This window comes from Equus asinus, chromosome 2, assembly GCF_041296235.1.
Source record: "Equus asinus isolate D_3611 breed Donkey chromosome 2, EquAss-T2T_v2, whole genome shotgun sequence".
Classification (NCBI taxonomy): domain Eukaryota; kingdom Metazoa; phylum Chordata; class Mammalia; order Perissodactyla; family Equidae; genus Equus; species Equus asinus.
Window position 1 is genome coordinate 78,381,838 of NC_091791.1, and position 20,121 is coordinate 78,401,958.

Genomic DNA, 20,121 nt, shown 5'->3' on the forward strand with positions numbered 1-20,121 from the left:
CACCCTGGGGTGGGACAGAAGAGGAAATGCTGTCAGAGCAGCACCATGGACACCAGGAGGGTGGAGCAGAAGCTCAGGACAAATCCCCAAGCACTAGGTGACCTGTGGCAGGAGGTGGGACATGAACGCCCTCAGCAGAAAAATGGTTCTTGGTATTAAAGTAGAATGTGAGGTGGGGAAGGATTATATATATTAGCATCTGAGGTTGTTTTGTTAGCAGAGTATTCACAGCACCGCCCTGTACCACCTGCATCCCCCCTGTGATTCCTGACACAGCATCCCATTCTAGAGATGAGAACACAGAGGCTTATCCTGGGGTGGGAGGGATCAGGATGTTAAGACATGTGGGATGGTCATGCGGCACGTTGAAAGGGTGAGATGGGAATCAGGTCAAGCTCCCACATCAGTGAAGGGCTGAATCGCTGTGGTACCTGGTCTCCCTTCTGGAATGTTGTACAGCCCAGTGAGCCCAGCCCCCGACCTGGAGGGGCCACGGGGATGAGTTCCCTGAGACAGTAAGTTGCAGAGAAACAGACATAGTACCATGAGCCCCCTGTGGCTTTGGGTAAAGACATCCCTACTGATCACGATGATGTGTAAGACCTGGAGAAGGTGCGGAAGGCTTGGCAAGACAACAAGTGCACCTGCGGACAGGAGTTGAAACAGGAAAATCTGTAGAAAAATAGCAATACTCTTGACTTCATGTGAAGTGAAAATGTATAACATTATCTTTGTGATATTCCTACAAATATGTGGACAATGACTTTGCATGTGGCCACAGCAGAGCTAGGCAGTGAGGGTGTGTTGGGGGAGAACTTGGGGACCCAGATTTCTTTGGGAGCAGGATTCTAGAAAAGAGCCCAGGGGAGTATCAGGGTGGCTTCTGGGGCCCCGGGCTGCCTTTGGCTGAATCAGGGTCCTGGGTGTGGAGTCTCCTCGTTGCCTACACTCACCATGAGCCAGCACCGGACTCTGTGGCTGATGTGGGGCACCTGCCCACCCTGCAGGAAGATGCAGTAGAGGACCCCACTGATCAGCTCCTGTCCCGTCTCATGGGTGGAGCTCTGGAAAGACAGTGTCCGGCAGCCAGGCAGAAGCCTCACACTGGCTGGCTCTTTGCTGGTTTTCAGACCCAAAAGACTTCTCCACTCCAGACACATGCACACCACTGTCTGCACAGACCTCCCCCAAGGAGACAGAAAAGATGACAGCCTGAGGGCCTTGGATTCACACAGGCACAGATAAGAGGCACCTCAGCAATCCCCTTACCACCCTGCCAGTCCAGTCCAGCGGTGTGATGACTTAGGACTACCAGGGTATCACTGCCCTGGGCGTGCCCTCCCCTCATGTCCCTCTTCCCCCGACACTGAAGAGGAGGGGATGTGGGGCCGCCCAGGGAGGTCTCACAGAGGTGGCCTGGCCTAGATTGGCCTGCCCTAGGCTGCCTTGTGTTACCTTCGGGGACCTCCTGGCAAATGGCCAGAGGTGTCTGGATCGAGCGAGGGTTGAACAAATGTCTGCAGCTTCCGAAAAGGCTCTCACTCCAGGCTTTCCGGAAACAAGAGCCCCGTTAAGAGGGGACACAGCAGGAGAACATATTTGTAAGTGAAGTGTCTGGCCAAGTGGGCTGGGTATGGGGCTGTCACTGGAATGTGGGCGCCTGGTTACAGGGGTTCCAAGTTCTGTGGGGGTCTATTGCCAAGGAAGTGACTTCACTTTGGGATCCCCTTACCTGAGTCCCCTTCTCAGACAACATCTATCCAAACAGCCCTCTGGGCTGCTACTGCTCACCCCCCATCTCCATGCAACACCCTAGCTGTGCAGTTACACCAACAACCCATCTCTACGGGGCCCTGGGAAGGTCTGGGTGCAGCCGGGGTCCCAGCTTTAAGGAGACAGACCTAAGTTCAGACTCAACTCTTCATTCTTACCTGTTCTTGATCCTGGATAAGTCATTGTGTCTCTCAGGGGCTGTCTGTCTCCCCACCTGCACAATGGGGATTAATCTGGCATGGACTTCTAGGTATGTCCTCAGGCATATGCGAGATAATACCTATAAAATTGGACAGGTGGTGGCACATGTTTGTAGTGCCTCCAACTTCTTTTTTCTCCCTCTTGTCACCTCCCCTGTGTCTGCTCCTCTTTTGGCTCCACTCATAGTTTTTACCTAATGTCAGTGTATGTGTTTGTGTGTGTGCATACATGTGTGTGTGTGTGCATGCGTGTGTCAGTTCTCATGTTCTGGATGTCCAGAAGAGAATAACCCTCACATAGGGAGGGAAGGGCAAGAGCTTCCTAACATCTTAGGGTTTCTAATTTCCAAAGAAGCCCTAGGAGAGGGCTTTGAACCTTGGCATGGAATGTCAGAAGCCTGATGAGTAGCCATTCTATATAAAGCCAGGGGCTTTTTAAAAAACCAGTTCTATATATAAATGGAGAGCTCTGTCCAAAGTAAAGCCGACTAAGAAATACAATTCCCAAAACTTCAATCGTCCATAACAGCATGTATTTTCTTTAAAAGAAAAACCACTTAATGAAACAGACCTTAGTATTCTAACCTCAGGATACAGCATTCTCCATTGCAGCAGCTGAAGGGGGACCTTCTGCTTGCTTGCCTGTTTCCTTTCTGCCTGGCCTGAAGCAGGGTCCTCCCATGTCCACATCTGAATTGACTTCAATTTAAATGTACTGGATTGATGCATATTTAAGCTGCTCCTTGGATTAAAATTTTTGTGCATGTATTAGTTTATGCTGAATTACAAATAACTCCCCCAATTTTAGTAGCATATATATTCTCCCACATCACAGTGCTGGGTGAGTCTTCATGTCGGGGAGATTGCGCTCCCTCATGTGGTCATTCAGGAGCCCAGAGTTCTTCCATCACATGCCTTCTCCATCCTGATGACCTCATGCCCATCTGCATCCATCAGCAAAGGAGAAAGAACAAGGAGGAAGGCATGTGGGAGGTTATAACAAGCCAGGTCTGGTATGGCACACATCCCTTTCATTCCTCTTCCGTTGGCAAAGACATGGTTATATGGCCTCAAGGGAGGCTGGGAAATATTCCAGCTGTGTGCCCCAAGAAGGGGAGAAGGGATTTTCATAGACAATTAAAGTTTTCAGCAGCAGTGAGTAACTTGTTTAGAATTTATGGTGTTTTTCAAATCTTTATTGAGTATTTGCCATATGCCTGGCTCTGTGCTGAGTGGAGACTGAAACTGACTGAGCACCATCTTGGCCTGGGAGGAGTTCCCAATCTAAAGGAGGGGAGAAGACGTGGTGTGAACTGCCTGCTGTCCTAAGAGAGAAAGGTTAAAATGAAAGTCTCTGGAGGTTCAGGAAATGATGCTAGATTAGGAAGCAGTCTGGAGCTGTTATCAAGTGACTCACTTTCGGGAGTAACAGATATGATTGGTGGAAGAGGATGGCAGCAGGAACTGTAGAAGCAGGTCATTCATACGAGATATGTACCATTTATCGTAAGGGATGCTGTGTAACCATAAAACCATTAAAATTATATTTTCAAAAATATTAAAAGGCAGGGATATTTACTCATATTAAGTGAAAAAGTCACTAACAATATAGGGTCATCCCATTTTTGGAAAAACTCTCTAATTGAAGTATACAGATATGTTGAGCAATAGTTTTCCAATTTTCTAAAATATTTCCTTGTTTAGATAATCAGGAGGATACATAAATATGCCTTGTTGTGATGTATTATTTTCTTTTTTTTTCTGCTTTTTTTCCTCCCCAAATCCCCCCAGTGCATAGTTGTGTATTTCTTTAGTTGTAGGTCATTCTAATTGTGGCACATGGGACGCCGCCTCAACATGGCCTGACAACTGGCGCCATGTCTGTGCCCAGGATCTGAACCACTGAAACCCCGGGTTGCGGGAAGCAGAGCGCATGAATTTGACCACTCGGCCACGGGGCCAGCCCCCTGATGTATTATTTTCTTAAGACCAGATACACAGAGCAGTGAGGTAGGCCAGTTATTCCCACCAACCCCCTGTGGGTCCTGTGAGGCGGTGACCTCCTCTCTGTTTCCTGCTGTGGAACCAGGGCCTGACCAGGTGCTCCATGAACACTCCCTGAAACACTGCCCTTGGGAAGAGGCCTGTGTCTTCACAGTGTGAAATGACAAGACATTGACTTCCATGAGGAGGTATCCCCAAACATTGACTCTTACAGAATTTGCTTTGGTCTAACAGCAAGACTGTGAAGAAGTCTAAATTTGATGGTGGCTTCTATGGCTGAGAGAATGACAGAGCCCTGCAGCATTCATGCCCTTTCCTTTGTGGTCGCCAGAGGGGAATGTATGACTGCTCGTGACAATGACATGGCCCTACTTCAAAAGATTGACTTTACAAGTTAGCCTTATTCAGCACAGTTTTCTATACCTTTACAGAATTTCTTTAGGAAATATTTAAATGCATTTGTTCTTCAATTTATTTTAGAATATGCTGAAAATTCCCTACAGTAATAAATATAAGATTATCCACTAATTGGAAAATGTCCCTCATTACATGTACTGTGTAAAATTACTAATGACTGAGTGAAGTTGGACCCTTAACCTAATATCATGTAAAAAATTAACCCAAAATGGATCGAAGACGTACATTTAAGAGCTATAACTATAAAACTCATAGAAGGAAACGGGAAAATCTTCATGATCTTGTATTTGGCATTGATTTCTTAAAGATGACACTAAAAGCAGTAAAAGATAAAAGAGACCCATTAGATATCTTCAAAATGAAAACTTTGTGCATCAAAGGACACTCTCAAGAGAGTGAAAAGACAACACACAGAATGATAGAAGATATTTACTACCGATAAATCTGAGAAGTCTTGTACACAAAATATCTAAAGAATTCTTACAACCCAACAACAGATACAAAGAACTGAAGTATAAAAGGGCAATGGACTTGAATAAACATTATTCCACAGTAGATACACAAATGGCCAGCAAGCATATGAAAAGATGATCAACATCCCTAGATGTCAGGGAGATGCAAATCAAAACCACTATGATATACCACTTCATGCCCACTAGGATGGCCATAAATAAAACACACACATACAGAAAATAGCAACTATTGGTTGAGAAGTGGAGAAATTTAAGCCTTATTGCTGGGGAAATGTCCACTTGTACATAAACTGTGGAAAACAGTCTGGTAATTACTCATAATGTAAAGCATGGAGATTCCAGTAAACCCAGCATTTCCAATCCTAAGTAAATACCCAAAAGAAAAGAACACAAACATTCAAATACCTGTACACAAATATTCACAGCACCACTATTCACAACAGCCATATGTGAGAACAATGAAAACGTCCACCAACAGATGAAGGGTTAAACGAAATGTATGTTTATACAGTGAAATATTATGCAGCCATAGAAAGGTATGAGGTATTCATACATCTACAACGTGGATGAACCATGAGGACATTACGCTAAGTGATAGAAGACAGACATAAAAGGCCACATATTGTATGACTCCGGGTGTGTGAAAAATCCAGATAGGTGAATGAATAGAAAGAGAACGGATTGGTGGTTGCCAGGAGCAAGGAGGAGTGGGGATAGGGAGTAACTCTTCAGTAGGTATGAGGTTTCTATCTGGGGTGATGAAAATATTCTGGAACTAGATAGTGGAGATGGTGCCAGCCTAGTGAATGTAGTTAGTGCCCTAAATTGTACTAATTAAAATATTTTAGAAGTAAAGGATAGAAGAAATCTGCTGCTGGTGCTGGCTCTTCCTCTGAACCTAGTCTTTAATCTGGAATTGGTTTGGAAATGGTTCTAGTTCTAGAACTGGCAATAGAGCTATCGCTGAATGTGGGATAGGAATTGGTGATAGAGCTGCCTCTGTCTGGAGATGGCCCTAGGGATGGTGAAGGAGGGGATGGCACTGGCTCAGACCCAGATGTGGCACTGGAGCTATTGCTGGGCTTGTATAGGAGTTACCAGCTGACTCTATCTCAGGTGTTGTTGCAAGAGCTGGTGCTGTAGTTGGTTCTAGTTCTACACATAGTACTACCTTTAGTCTGGATTACATGCCAGAGCTGAGTGCATCTCAGGAGATAGTGTCAGAGCTGGTTCTAGAAACAGCTATAGCTTAGACCTGGCTCTCAATCAGTTGTTGCCAGAGCTGGTGTTGGAGGTTGCATTAGCTAAGGAGGTGATGCTAGACCTAACTCTGGTGCTGGCACTACCTCTGGAGATGGCTCCAATTCTGGAGCTGCTTGTCGCTCTGGTGGTGTTGCCAGGGTGGTGCTGGAGCTGTCTGTAGCTTTGGGCATGACATTACCTGTAATCCCAAACTGGTGTGGGACTAATTCTAGTACTAGAGCTGGTGCTGGAGCTGGCACATGAGTTGATGATAGAACTGCCTTTTTCTCTGGAGTTGCTATAGAGCTTCTGCCAGAGCTAGAGGTAGTGGGAAGCTTTTGCTTGATTTGGTGTTGGTACTGGTTGTAGCTCTGGAATTGATGTGAAAACTAGCTCTAGCTCTGAATGTGGCACTGGCTCTAACTCTGCAAGTGGGACTGGAGCCAGATCTGGATCAGCTCTGGACTCTGGCAAGGGCTGATGCTGGAGTGGCTCTAGCTATGTAGCTCACATTAGATCTGCCTGTGATGCTGATGCAAAAATGGCTCTTAACTCTGGAGCTGGTGCAAGAGCTGAATCTAGGCCTGGAGCTGGAGTTCCTACCCTCTTTGGGGCTGGTGTTGGAGCTGGACTAGGAGTGGCAGAGTTGTGGAGCTGGTTTTAGAGCTGGCACTGAAGGTGACGAGGATGCAACAAGAAGATGAATGGTCACCACCATAAGTGCCATTGCATTTGCCTGTCAAAACTGCTTTTAAGAGATTCCCTATTCCATGAACCCACTGTAAGGAACTCTTCCCAGACTGCAATTCTCCTGATGAGTGTGTGCTCAGACACAGCAAGGACCAAAAGGATGGAACAAAAGGATATTTGCTGAAGGAATGAATGAGTGAAGGAATGCAGAGTGAATGAAAACCCAGGAGTCCCTCCAGATGAGCCTTTATATGAGATGGGGTCAGAGGGCATCACAGAACAGGCCCTGGGGTTTAGGCACTGAGAGCTTCCATCTGTACTTGCAGCACTGAGCCTCCTTCTCCTGAACCGTGCTGTCATTGTGGAATGTCTTCATCTCCTCCTCAAAAGTACTCAGTGTTTCTGGGAGCAGGGCAAAGGAAAGGACCACCTGGTCAGTCTGGATAGGGTATCCCTAGGCTGAGCTCCCACATCACTGGGGTCCATGCCATCAGGCCCAGGCTATCCCTTTCACTGGACATGACCTGTGGCTCCAGTCCTTGTACCTGTGGACATTGACTGTCCTAAGTGTTGAGACCTGCACCCTTGGGCTTCTTAATGTGTGTCATCTGCTCCAGGGGACAAATATGGGCACCCAATGATAGTGCTCCCCCCTTGCCAAGGCAGACAAACCGAGCTGCCCTGAGCTCCGTGGGACACTCTATGCCCACCCCTTCTCCCTGCTCACCAGGTAGACAGCATCTCCTGCTTCCCTGGCTCTCAGGGGACCGTGGCCATTTTGGTGGTCTGTATTGAAAGTGCTCTCTGGAGGCGAGTTTGGTTTTTCATAGAGACTTTGATGTGATGATTCCTGGCCATTTCCTACAAACAAACACAGAGGCTGTGCTCCTAATCATCATGGCACTGCTGCAGCCCATGGCAGCCCTTCCCCTCAGTCCTCCCTGATCTCTGCTCTCACCTGCTCCCCATTCATTCAGGGGCTTCTCTTCCTTGCTGTGGGGAGAGGTCTGAGTTTCCTCCATATGAGGACCTATGTTCTCTGCATGGGGGGCTCCATCTTTGGCAGAAAAGGGAGAGGTCACTGACTGTGGCCTCACTCAGGCCTCAGACCATGGGACTCCCCGTGACCTTACCTTTAGGGAGATGATGGCACCTCCCTCCTCCACAGTTGGGGTCTTGGGCAGGAGGCCAAGCTTCTCCCCACACAGAAGCTGAATGCGAGGGATACTAGCACTGTGGGCTGGCATAGATGCGGGCACTGGGTCACTGCTGGAGGACCCTGAGTGCTGGTAAGGGGCTGTCCTCAGCTCCAAAGCCCCTTGCCTGAGGTGCTGAACTTCCCTCAGCTTCTTTGAGCACCTGATACGTCTTGTAAAGATCCCTTCTACTCAAACTAGCTCAAGTGGGTCCTGCTGTTGCAACTCAGAACTTCCTCTCAATTGAACACATCCAACGCCATGCCTTTAACTTAATGACTTGCCTTTATTTTTATTTTTTAAAAAGCTTTTGTTAAAACAAAAAACAAACATTAGTTAGTCTCCTCATGCATGACTTGGCCAGACATAACAAGCCACATATTATATGATTCCACTGACTTGATAAACCCATAGAGAAGAACTGATAAATCCATAGAGACATAAAGAAGATTAGAGGGTGCCAGGGGTTGGGGTGACGGGAATGAGTGACTGACTAGTAGATACAGGGTTTCTCTTTGATGAAAATGTTCTGGAATTGATAGCAGAGGGGGTTGTGAAACACTGTGAATGGACTTAATGTCACTTAACTGTCCGATTTAAAATGATCAAAGAGTTAAATAAGTGAATTTTGTATGATAGAATAGAGTAAATCATGGAGTATATGTATAAAAAAACCAAAAATTTAAAAAATGGAATTATAGGGAAAAGAAGGAAGTCTCTGGGGCTGCAGCTGGCATTAGTTTCAGCTCATAATCAGGCCCTGGAGGCATCGCAGGAGCTGGCACTGGTTGCTGAGCTGGTACCAGCTCTAGTATACTGGGGGAGGAACTGGCTCTGGCACTGGAGTAACTATATGATCTGGGTCTGTTGTTGTCTCTAGATTGATCTAGAACTGGAACCAGATCACTCTTGGGAGCTAGAGCTGGTGCCAAAGCACTATGGAGCTGAAGAGCTGGTGGTAGGGCTCCTGCTGGGGTTGGCTTAAGCTCTGGTATTGAGGCTGTTGATGGAACTGGCTGGCGTTGTGGAGAAAGTGCTAGAACTGGTTTTTGTGATGATTCCAGCTCTGTAGACTTGATGAGAGCCGTTGCTTGAACCTTTTCTGGATCTGGAATTGAAGCCTGTGTAGGTGCTTTTCCTAGCTCTTGAATTTGAACAAGAGCTGTGGCTTGAGATGCTCTGGCTGTTTGGGTGGAGTTGGCGTCTCTGCTTGTTCTAGCTCTTGAGCTTGAATGAGAGCTGTGGCTTGGGCCTGCTGTGGCTTGGGGGGCAGCTCTCTCATCCTGATCTTCCACCTGGCATAGAACCTACTTGTCCCTCCTATTATTACAATCCACGTCCAGGATCTGAGCTCACCAGAGGCATGCAGGGAGGCTCCCCAAACCTTCTATTTGTTAATTCAACAACTGTTTATTATTTCAGCAACTATAATCTGAGCACTCACTCTATGGCTCGTGATGGGATAGGTCCCACTCTACAAGTTGACAAACAGATTCAATGCAATCCCCATCATAACTCCACTTGACTTTTTGCACATTTTGACAAGCCAGTACTAAAATTCACATGGAAACGCAAGAGACCCAGAATAGCCAAGGTAACCTGGAAAGAGAAATACAAAATTGAAGGACTCACACTTCCTGATTTCAAATGTTAGTACAAAGCAGCATTCATGAAGACAGTGTAGTAGTGGCATAAAAAAATCGATGTATAGATCAATGGAACAGAATTGAGAATCCAGAAATAAACCCTCGTATCTACAGATAACTGAAATTTGACAAAGATGAGGAGACAATTCGTGAGGGAAAGAACAGTCTTTCCAAGAGTTTGTGGTGGGACAACTGGATCCTTGCATTCACAGATCGAAGTCCGATGCCTTCCTCACACCACTAACAAAAATTAACTCTAAGTGGATCAAAGACCTAAAAATAAAAGAGAAAACTATAAAATTTTTAGAAAAAAATATGGGAATAAAGTTTTGTAGCTGTGGGTTAGGCAGTGTGGTTTCTTAGGAATGTCACCGAAGACAATGATAAAAGAAAATATAGATAAATTAAGCTCAATAAAAATTAAAAACTTTTGGGGGCGGCCCAGTGGTGCAGTGGCTAAGTGCACGTGTTCTGCTTTGGCGGCCCGGGTCCACCGGTTGGGATCCTGGGTGTGGACGTGGCACTGCTTGGCAAGCCATGCTGTGGTAGGCGTCCCACATATAAAGTAGAGGAAGATGGGCACAGATGTTAGCTCAGGGCCAGTCTTCCTCAGCAAAAAGAGGAGGATTGGCGGCAGATGTTAGCTCAGGGCTAATCTTCCTCAAAAAAAACAAAAACAAGAACAAAATTAAAAACTTTATGCATCAAGGGATACTGTCAAGGAAGTGAAAAGACAGCCCCAGTATGAGATAAAATATTGGCAAATCATGTATCTTAGAAGTGACTTGTATATATAGCATATAATGAACACTCACAACTTAAACATGAGACAGATTACCAATTAATAGATGGGGGAAAGGATCTGAATTGATATTTCTACAGAGAAGATACACAAGTGGCAAATAAGCACATGAAAAATTCTCAATACCATTATTCCTTAAGAAGCACAAATCAAAAGAGGAATGAGTAACCACTTCATATTGACTAGCATGGCAATAATTAAAAAGATGGATATTAATAAGTGGTGTTCAGGGTGTGGAGAAATTGGAACCCTCATACATTCCTGGTGGGGATATGAAATGGCACAGCCCTTTGGAAAACAGTCTGGCAGTTCTTCAAAAAGTTGAACACAGGGTTACCACGCGATAGAGCACTTCCAGACCTGGGTAGCATGGAAGAGAAGTGAAGACATGTGAAAAGCTTGTACGCAAATGTTCATCGCAGCATTGTTCATAATAGCCAAAAGGTAGAAACAATCTAAATTCTATCAACTGGTAAGTGGATAAATAAAATATAGTACATATGTACAGTGCACAAATATTTGACTGTAAAAAGGAATGAAAAACTGATATTTGCTACAGTCATGGATAAGCATTAAAAACTTAGTGCTGCATCAAAGAAGCCACACGTAAAAAACCACATAGTGGATGATTCCGTTTATATAAATAGTCCTGAATAGGCAAATCCATCGAGACTTAAAGTCCATTAGTGTTTGTGTAGAGCTGATGGGGAGGGAAAAAGGGGAGTGACTTCCCTTGGGGTGCAGGGTCTCTTTTGGGGTAATGAAAAGCTCTATCATTGTGGTGCTGGATTGTACATTTTAAATGTCTCAATTGTATGGTATGTGAATTCTATCTCAATAAAGCTGTTTATAAAAATGAAAACAAAGCTCATTTTCTTTCCTTTCAAGTTTCATGTGTCTTTGTCTAAAGATAGCCAGGAATAAGCAATTGCTATGGCTTCAAATCACAAAGAACCCAAAGGATATGGGTCAAAACCCAATAAATCCCAATCCAGGGGAAATATAGGCAGACATCCTTGGAAAGAAAAGCTGAAGATGCTGGCCACAGGAGAGCGGGTGCAGCTTGGCTCCAGTCAGCAGCACAGACACAAGCGCAAACCTTTTCCTTAATGCCTGTATCTCCCCTGGCGAAGGGGAAGCACGTGCAGCTGAGAGCCTCTCTTGGCAAGATGGTAGCTGTTTTACAGCCAGAAGAGGACTGTGACAGAGGGAGTATTTTACGTTTTGCTTTGCAAAGTGGCTGTACCTGTAAGAAATACATCACAGAGGGGAAAAAAACATGAATGGAAATGGTGATATATTCATTGCAATTCACTCAGACCAAGAAAGTGAAGTTTGCTTTAGAAACTTGCCAAGAACATGGATGGAAATGGGATTTTAAAATAAGACTTAGAATTATTGTGTATTACTGAGATTGAATTAGAGTTTACTTAATGGGTGCTATATCCGGAAACTCATCATGGAAACATATATGTACACTAAAAATCAAGAAAGTGCTTCAAGGTCAATGATAAATCCTGGTGACATGAAGGAGCCCTGCATACACCAGTGTTCACATCAAGGGTCACTTTCCATGACACAATAAATGTGACAGGGTTTCACTCTAATAACTCATCTTAGAGTTGGGGGATCTGGTTATGAAATTCTGCTAGCCTGTGTGTATTGAGGAAAAATCTCTTTGCATCACATGTTTCATTTGACAATCATAGCCATTGACTGCTGGAGCTGCAAGAGCTCTGGGAAGTCATTCAGACCCCCTATCTTATTGCCATTGCCCAGATGTGGAAACTAAGGCCCAGAGAGTGATCCTGAATTGTCCAAGGACACACAAGGAGTTTCTCTTGTCATCTGATGCAGAATTCTTTCTCACCTAGGATTAATGAAGATCTCTCTTACCTCCACATGTAGTAGTCTTATCATCAGAATATGTCATTTTCAAAGCAAGTTTCCGTTTTAAAATGAATTGCATTTGGCAAAATTTGAATAATGCAAATAAGCTTTCATATCATCTTAAAGTAAGTAAACCCAGGGTTTGATGTTTTATGTTTTTCAAAGTAGAAAATACAGGATTATTTTAGTTCTTCCCAGCGGCATTGAAACCAATTAACTCTATGAAAAGAGAAAATTCTCAGGGTATGTCGCAATTTTATTTTGGTCCTAAATAGGTTTTAATGAAATAGCCTGAGTCTCGCCCCCTTTGTCATTCTAGTCAACCTAAGGAGGTATAAATGAGCTATAACACGTGTTTTTATCCAGACCAGTGACCTCAGCATGAGAGCATCAACGCTAGTAGCAATAATGACTCCAGATGTGTACCTACCACCAGGTATAGGTCCCTCTCTCAGGTTCCTGCACAGGGGGTGGGAAGAGTGTTGGTTGGGAGATATTAACCTGGGCGACTTTTATCAGTTCTCTCAGGATGATGGTGGTCAGGGACCCTGTCTCATTCATGAAGTGATGTAGCTCTCCAGCTTGCCTTAAAACGTGTCCATCTTGTCCCTCACATTCGCAAACATGCAGAACTAATGACAGTGGCTCAGGAATGCAGAAAAGAGATTTCACTGTCTAACCTGAGTGCAGCCCAGATTTGAACAAACGATGGGCTCTGTTTCAGAGGCTAGTCTCTACCAGGCATTCAGACCTCTTCTGAAATTGACCTTGGGCACCAGCTATACCGAAATGACTGGAACTGTGAGTTTCTGGAAACAGGAGTCAGCCCACATGCTGTTTTCCACCTCACAGCATAGAAACTGAGGCCCCACAAAGGCAAGAGAAACTCCTTAAACACCAGTGTATAAAACCCCGAACAACAGCATGTGGAGCACTCTTGGGTTGATGAACACATTGAACAGCTGTGAGGTGGTGCACCTGGAGAGGGCTTGGAAGCTCTGTGCCCTTTTCCTCATCCGATAACCCATGCATCCCTTGCCTTTGGCTGTTCCTGTGTTGCATCCTTTCTAAGAAATCTGTGCAGGTAAAAAAAATCCAACCAGAGTGAAATGAATGACTAAGTTCGGGTACGGGGCGACTTTGCAGATGATTCCAGCCCTGTGTCACATGGCCAAATTGAAGAAGATACTGCTTTTTGTCCACATCTCATGCTGCCCACCTTCCTATCAATCTGTCATCATGCCATTCCTTTCGTAGTTCCTGATGTCATCTTCTTCCACCAAACAAGTCTTATCTCTGAAATTGGAGCTCAATTGCTCTCATCTGTGGGAAGCTTCCAAACCTGGAATTATTCATGGAACTTCAAGGGCACTTTCACTTTAATCTTCACTGTTAGGATGGCAGCTCCTCCATGCCATGTCTTATCTCCTTCTTTTAGATGTTGAACTTCTCCCAGGACAGAACTCTGATGAATCAGTTCTCTGTCGCCTTCCAGCACTTCTTAGCACATTTCTTGGCATATGGTAGATATTAAATAAAGATTTTTGAAACACTGTAGTCCAGATGAGTTACTCACTATTGCAGTTATCACTCTAGTTGTCCATCAAAATCCAGTCTCCCTTCCTTTGGATACACAGCTGCACTGCGTTGCCCAGCCTCCCTTCATTATTTGTGGTCATTTGACCAGTCCTTGCCAACAGATGGCGAGTGGAACTGGTGTGTGCCACCTCTAGAGCTGGCCTATGGAATCCTCCCATGTGTATTTTTCCCTTTCTGCTGACGGGATGCAGACTGAGATGAGGTCCTCAGGATGGTGAAAGCACATGATGAAACTCTGGGCTCCTGAATGAACACATGGAGGCCCACTGTGTGCCCAGTCTGAACAACTAGACAGCTGCTCTGTGATAAAATTTACAGGGTTAAGCCACTGAAATTTGAGAATGATTGGTATTCAACATAACCTAACTAGTGCATCTCCTTAAAAACTTATTCGAAGGAGGAACTTAAATATGCACCTTTTAAGTGCAGTTAAAAGGATAAAACTCAATTTGGCCTTGCCATTGTTATCCCTCCATTTTGAACCTGCTAGTCTGACCCAGTTGTTTTACCTCCTTACCTCTTGGATCTCTAAAAATGTTATTGTTCTGTGCTTAGTAGAATCTTGAAAACTATATTTAATAATTTTTAAAAATTTTTGTTGAGAAAATATTTTCCAGAGCAAACTTCACTAAGACATTTTAATTCCTTGAGCCACGTTTTAAAATATATCATTTTAAACCAATTCTGGTTTATCCATGTTTATTTCTAACTCACTGAAACTGTTTTTATCAGGATCAATTTTTTCTTTTTCTTTGTTTTTCTTTTTGGAGGAAGATTGGCCCTGAGCTCACATCCACTGCCAATGCTCCTCTTTTTGCTGAGGAAGACTGGCCCTGAGCTAACATCTGTGCCCATCTTCCTCTATTTGATATGTGGGACGCCTGCCACAGCATGGCTTATAAGCAGTGCTAGGTCCACGCCTGGGATCTGAACCTGCAAACCCTGGGCCACTGAAGCAGAGCCTGTGAACTTAACTGCTATGCTGCCGGGCCGGCCTCAGGATCAATTTTTTTAATGTAAATGACTTGATTTTGTGCCTGCAACATAATTTACTAACTGTAGATCTCAGTTTTGTACGTCTTCTTTAGGGATCATGATTTCTACCTAGTCAACTTTCCTGAGTGAAATAACTCATATCAAAATGTTTTCAAAGATATTTTTTCCATCAATTTTTAGTCCATAATAAATTTTACCATGTGCAGTTTTAACCATTATCAGTTTTATTTTGTGTGGATCATTTTTACCAGTAATGTTCACCACGTGGGTGAAAGGGTCATTAGGTCTGAGTGACAAGGTCGGAGCCTTCTGCGATGATTTGCAGAGACACAATTTCAATCCTGCTTTACACACGTGCTGCAGCCTGAGAGCTCCCGCCAACCTCCACTCCAACCCACCTGTTTTATGAATAGAAGAGGAGCTTCTCTGGGCTTCTTACGCGGCACAGGCAGAGGAAAGGCAACATGCTGGTTCCAAAAATTCTGCTCAGGAACCGAAAGCAGGTTTCCCACTCAAATATCCTGTTTTGGAACCAAGACTTTTTCTCTCTCTCTGAGAACAACTAAAACCAAGAAATGAGATGCTGTGGTAGTGAAACTGGCAAACAGCCATTGATGATTAAGTATCGAGGTACTAAAGTGTTTTCCTTTTTGCAATTCCTGATTATAGCTTTTAGCTGTTTAACCCACCCATCGATAACTGTGCTGTTTAGGCAATATGCTATCTGACTCCCACTGGCTCCTATAGATAACATCTCCCTGGAGCCTGGGTCACCATGGTACTGGGTGTGGGAGCTGTTTTTTAGGAATTAGAACCCCTTGTCCACTTCAGGCCAGTTGAGACCACCAACTCATCAAGTGGGCACATGCAGATGTCTGATAGGTGACTTTTTGATGTCAAGAGGCTAAAAACTCTACCCTCAGATCATGCTCACGATGCCCTTTTGTGAACATGGGTCCTATGAAGAGGCATGAAGTCTGACTACACTTGCGCAGATCATCAGTTACGTCATCTCTCTCACCTCCAATCACCTCTCTCCACATTTCAGACCACCTTGCCCCCATCCCATAAATATCCCTGAGTCCCTATTTTCGGGGAAGTGAATTTGAGGCTCATGCTCTCTCTTCCTCACATGGCTGCCTTGTGAGTAAACTCTCTCTCTGCTGCAATCTTGCCGTCTTGGTGTTTGGTTTTCTGGACGGTGGGTAAAAACGAACCTGGTTCGGTAACAGTAGGGATATGAGTGCCCGAGGCATCTGAAAAGAGCTCCATTCCCTCCCTCCATTCTGGTATTTGGTGTAGGGAAAGGGCCCCGGCCTTATCCACAGGGTTTACATTCTTCTTTTCTTAAGTTCAGAGATAGTTTTATTCAGGGCAGCCATTCACCAGGCCAAAAACGCTCTAGTTTCTCACCTCTTGCAGCTAAGAGTGACCACGTGAAGTTCAGGCCAACTAGAGTGAGCAGAAGGATTGTGTGGGACTTTGGGGAGCCTGCTTAGATGGAGCTGACACACGATGCACCCCATTGGTCCTTCCTTTTTCCTCCTTCCTGTGCTCTGAAATGCACTGCCTTAAGAACACCAAAACAAAGTTTTGTGTACTGTCCTCTGGTTTTCCAGTCTGAGTTGACAATGCCAGTGCTGGCCACCAGAGGCATCTTGTGCCCAGTGCACTCTGCTGGAACAACTGGAGCCAGAAAGACTCACCCAGAGGTCATTCTGGCCATTTCTCTGCCCCAACCCAACAGGCACCTTCAATTATGGGCGTTCATCTACACAATCTGAGCTGGGCAGAGGTGGGATGAGGGCTCCAACATCCTCTCATTTGTTCATTTCAGCAACTGTGCCCAGAGCATTCATCTTGGTTCCGGGGCTGATTTAGACCTGATTCAAATGCTGAAAAGGACAGACAAGGTCCTGCCCCCCAGGGACTCACAGTCTGGATGGGAAGATGGACAACACCACAAAAACAAATACATGTGAAAGAAAAACAAGTGCTATATTTAAATAAAGCAAAGTACTGTGAGGGAAGGCTGGGGGCCACTAGGTGAGGAGGTCTGAGCAGGCGGCCTCGCTGAGGTGACATTTATGCTGTGACCAGAATGACAAGATGAAGCCAGCCTGGCACAGGTCTCAGAACAGTGAGCCAGGGGAAGGCTCATTTGTGCAGTGATTTGGAGGAAGAAGTGAGTTTCACTAGAAAAGAGGTTTGAAATGCACCCCTGTGGCTGGAGCCATATTGGGACACGAGGAGGGAGGGAGGCAGGCAGAGGGCAGGGCCAGGTCCTGGGACATCAAACACTGCATCAGTGATCTATTTCTGTGTGACAAAATTACCACAAACATAGTGGCTTATAACAACAAGCATTTATTATCTCACAGTTTCTGTGGACCAGGAATCCACCTCATCTCAGCTGGGAGCATCTCACCTAGGAAATCTCAAGAAGTTGGGGCTCTGGTCTCAACTGAGGCTCAAATGGGGCTGGAGTAACAGCCACGTACACTTGTGGGTACTGGCAAGATGTGGTTTGGACGGAGGGCCTGAGTTCCTCTCTGTCTGTTGGTCTCTCTCAGTTCTAGGCTGAATGAATCTTTCCTTAGCACAGCTAACAAAATTGCTGTTCTGCCCCAAAATGAGGGATATGACAAGAAAAGAGAGACAGAAAGAAGAAAAGAGGAAAGAACAAAAGAAAGAGTGCACAAAACCATACTCAAAGTCATTTCTAATGCTTGGAAGCGGCATTGCATCACCTTGTCACCTTCTATGGGAAAGAGTGAGCCACGAAGTCCAGTCCACAGTCAAGTGGGGGACATGACACAAGGATGTGTCCCCAAGGAGGTGGGAATCGTGAGAAGCTACTGAGGGGAGATGGGAAGGCCCGAGAGGTTCAGTGCCTGCCTCAAGAACACAGACAGGTAATAGGCAGAGGCAGGTGTGAACCCAGCTCTGTGTCCTCAGAGTTGGGGCCCTGGCTGCACAAGGCTTTCTCAGGGGCTCTGGAACAGTCTGTGCTGGTGTAACTGGTACAGACATAGGGTTGGCATGTGGGTGACAGTGAGGACTAGGCAGCCTTGATGGGCGAATGGCAAGATGTTTTCTGAGGAGGAGCCCAAGTCAGGGGAACCCCCTGAGTTCACCCCTGTCCACACCCTACCCAGGGTGGAGGGACCCAGTGCCACATCCATGCTGAACTCACCCTTATGCAGCTCTGGCTCCATCTCCCATTGGACAATTGGGAAATTGAGGCCCATAAACAGGCAGGGACGCCACAGAGGACACGGCAGGCGGAGTCCAGAGTGAGGGTATATTCTGACCTTCTAGGCAGATAGGCACACAGGATTTGTTTGGAAATTAGAAACCCTGAGATTTTAGGAAGCTCTTGTCCAACCCTATGAGTACGGTTTTCTTCTGAGCATCAAGACTGTGAGCACAGACACCCACACACACAGACACACAGACACACACACACACACACACGACATTAGATAAAAACTATGAGTGGAGTCAGAAGAGGAGCAGACACAAGAGAGGTGACCAGAGGGAGAAAAAAGAGATTGGAGACACTACCCACATGGGATACCACCCCTCCAATTTTATAGGTATTATCCTACATACACCTGAGGACATACCTAGAAGTCCATGCTAGAATAATCCCCATTGTGCATGTTGGGAGACAGACAGCCCCTGAAAGGCACAATGACTTATCCAGGATCAAGAACAGGTATGAATGAGGAGTTGAGTCTGAACTCAGGTCTGTCTCCTCAAAGCTGGGACTCTGGCAGCACCCAGACCTTCACATGGCCTCGTGGAGAGGAGTGTGTTGGTGTAACATGGAGATGGGGGGTGAGCAGTAGCAGCCCAGAGGGCTGTTTGGATAGGTGTTGTCTGAGAAGGGGACTCAGGTAAGGGGATCCCAAAGTGAAGTCACTTCCTTGGCAATAGACCCCCACAGAACTTGGAAGCTCTGTAACCAGGCACCCACATTCCAGTGACAGTCCCATTCCTAGCCCACTTGGCCAGAGACACTTCAGTTAGAAATGTGTTCTCTGCTGGGCCCCTACTTAACGGGGCTCTTGCTTCGGGAAAGCCTGGAGTGAGAGTCTTTTCAGAAGCTGCAGACATTGGTTCAACCCTCGACCCAGACACCTCTGGCCATTTGCCAGGAGGTCCCCGAAGGTAACACAAGGCAGCCTAGGGCAGGCCAGTCCAGGCCAGGCCACCTCTGAGCACTCCCTGGCCAGCCCCTCATCCCCTCCTCTTCAGCGTCGGGGGAAGAGGGACATGAAGGGAGGGTACACCCTGGGAAGTGATACCTGGTGGCCCTGAGTGGTCACACTGCTGGACTGGCAGGGTGGCAAGGGGATTGCTGAGGTGTCTCTTATTTGTGCCTGTGTGAATCCAAGGCCCTCAGGCTGTCATCTTTTCTGTCTCCTTGGGGGAGGTCTGAGCAGACAGTGGTGTGCATGTGTCTGGAGTGGAGAAGTCTTTTGGGTCTGAGAACCAGCATAGAGCCAGCCGGTCTGAGGCTTCTGCCTGGCTGCCGGGCACTGTCTTTCCAGAGCTCCACCCAGGAGACGGGACAGGAGCTGATCAGTGGGGTCCTCTACTGCATCTGCCTGCAGGGGGGCAGGTGCCCCACACCTGCCACAAAGTCTGGCGCTGGCTCATGGTGAGTGCAGGAGAGGAGGAGACTCCACACCCAGGACCCTGATACAGCCAAAGGGGGCCCTGGGCCCCAGAAGCCGCCCTGCTACTCCCCTGGGCTCCCTTCTAGGATCCTGCTCCCAAAGGAATCTGGGTCCCCAAGTCCTCCCCCAACACACCCTCACTGCCTAGCCCTGCTTGTGGCCACATGCAAAATCACCGTCCACATATTTGTAGGAATATCAGAAAACAGACTTTTATAGGATTTCACTTCACATGATGTCAAATTTGTTTGCATTTTTCTACAGATTTTCCTGTTTTAACTCCTGTCCGCAGGTGTCCATGTTGGCCTGTCAAGCCTTCCACACCTTCTCCAGGTCTTACACATCATCAAAACCACATGGGCTCATGGTACTATGTCTGTTTCTCTGCAACTTATCATCTCAAGGAGCTCATCCCCGTGGCCCCTCCAGGTCGGGGGCTGGGCTCACTTGGCTGCACAACATTCCAGAAGGGAGACCAGGTACCACAGCGAGTCAGCCCTTCACT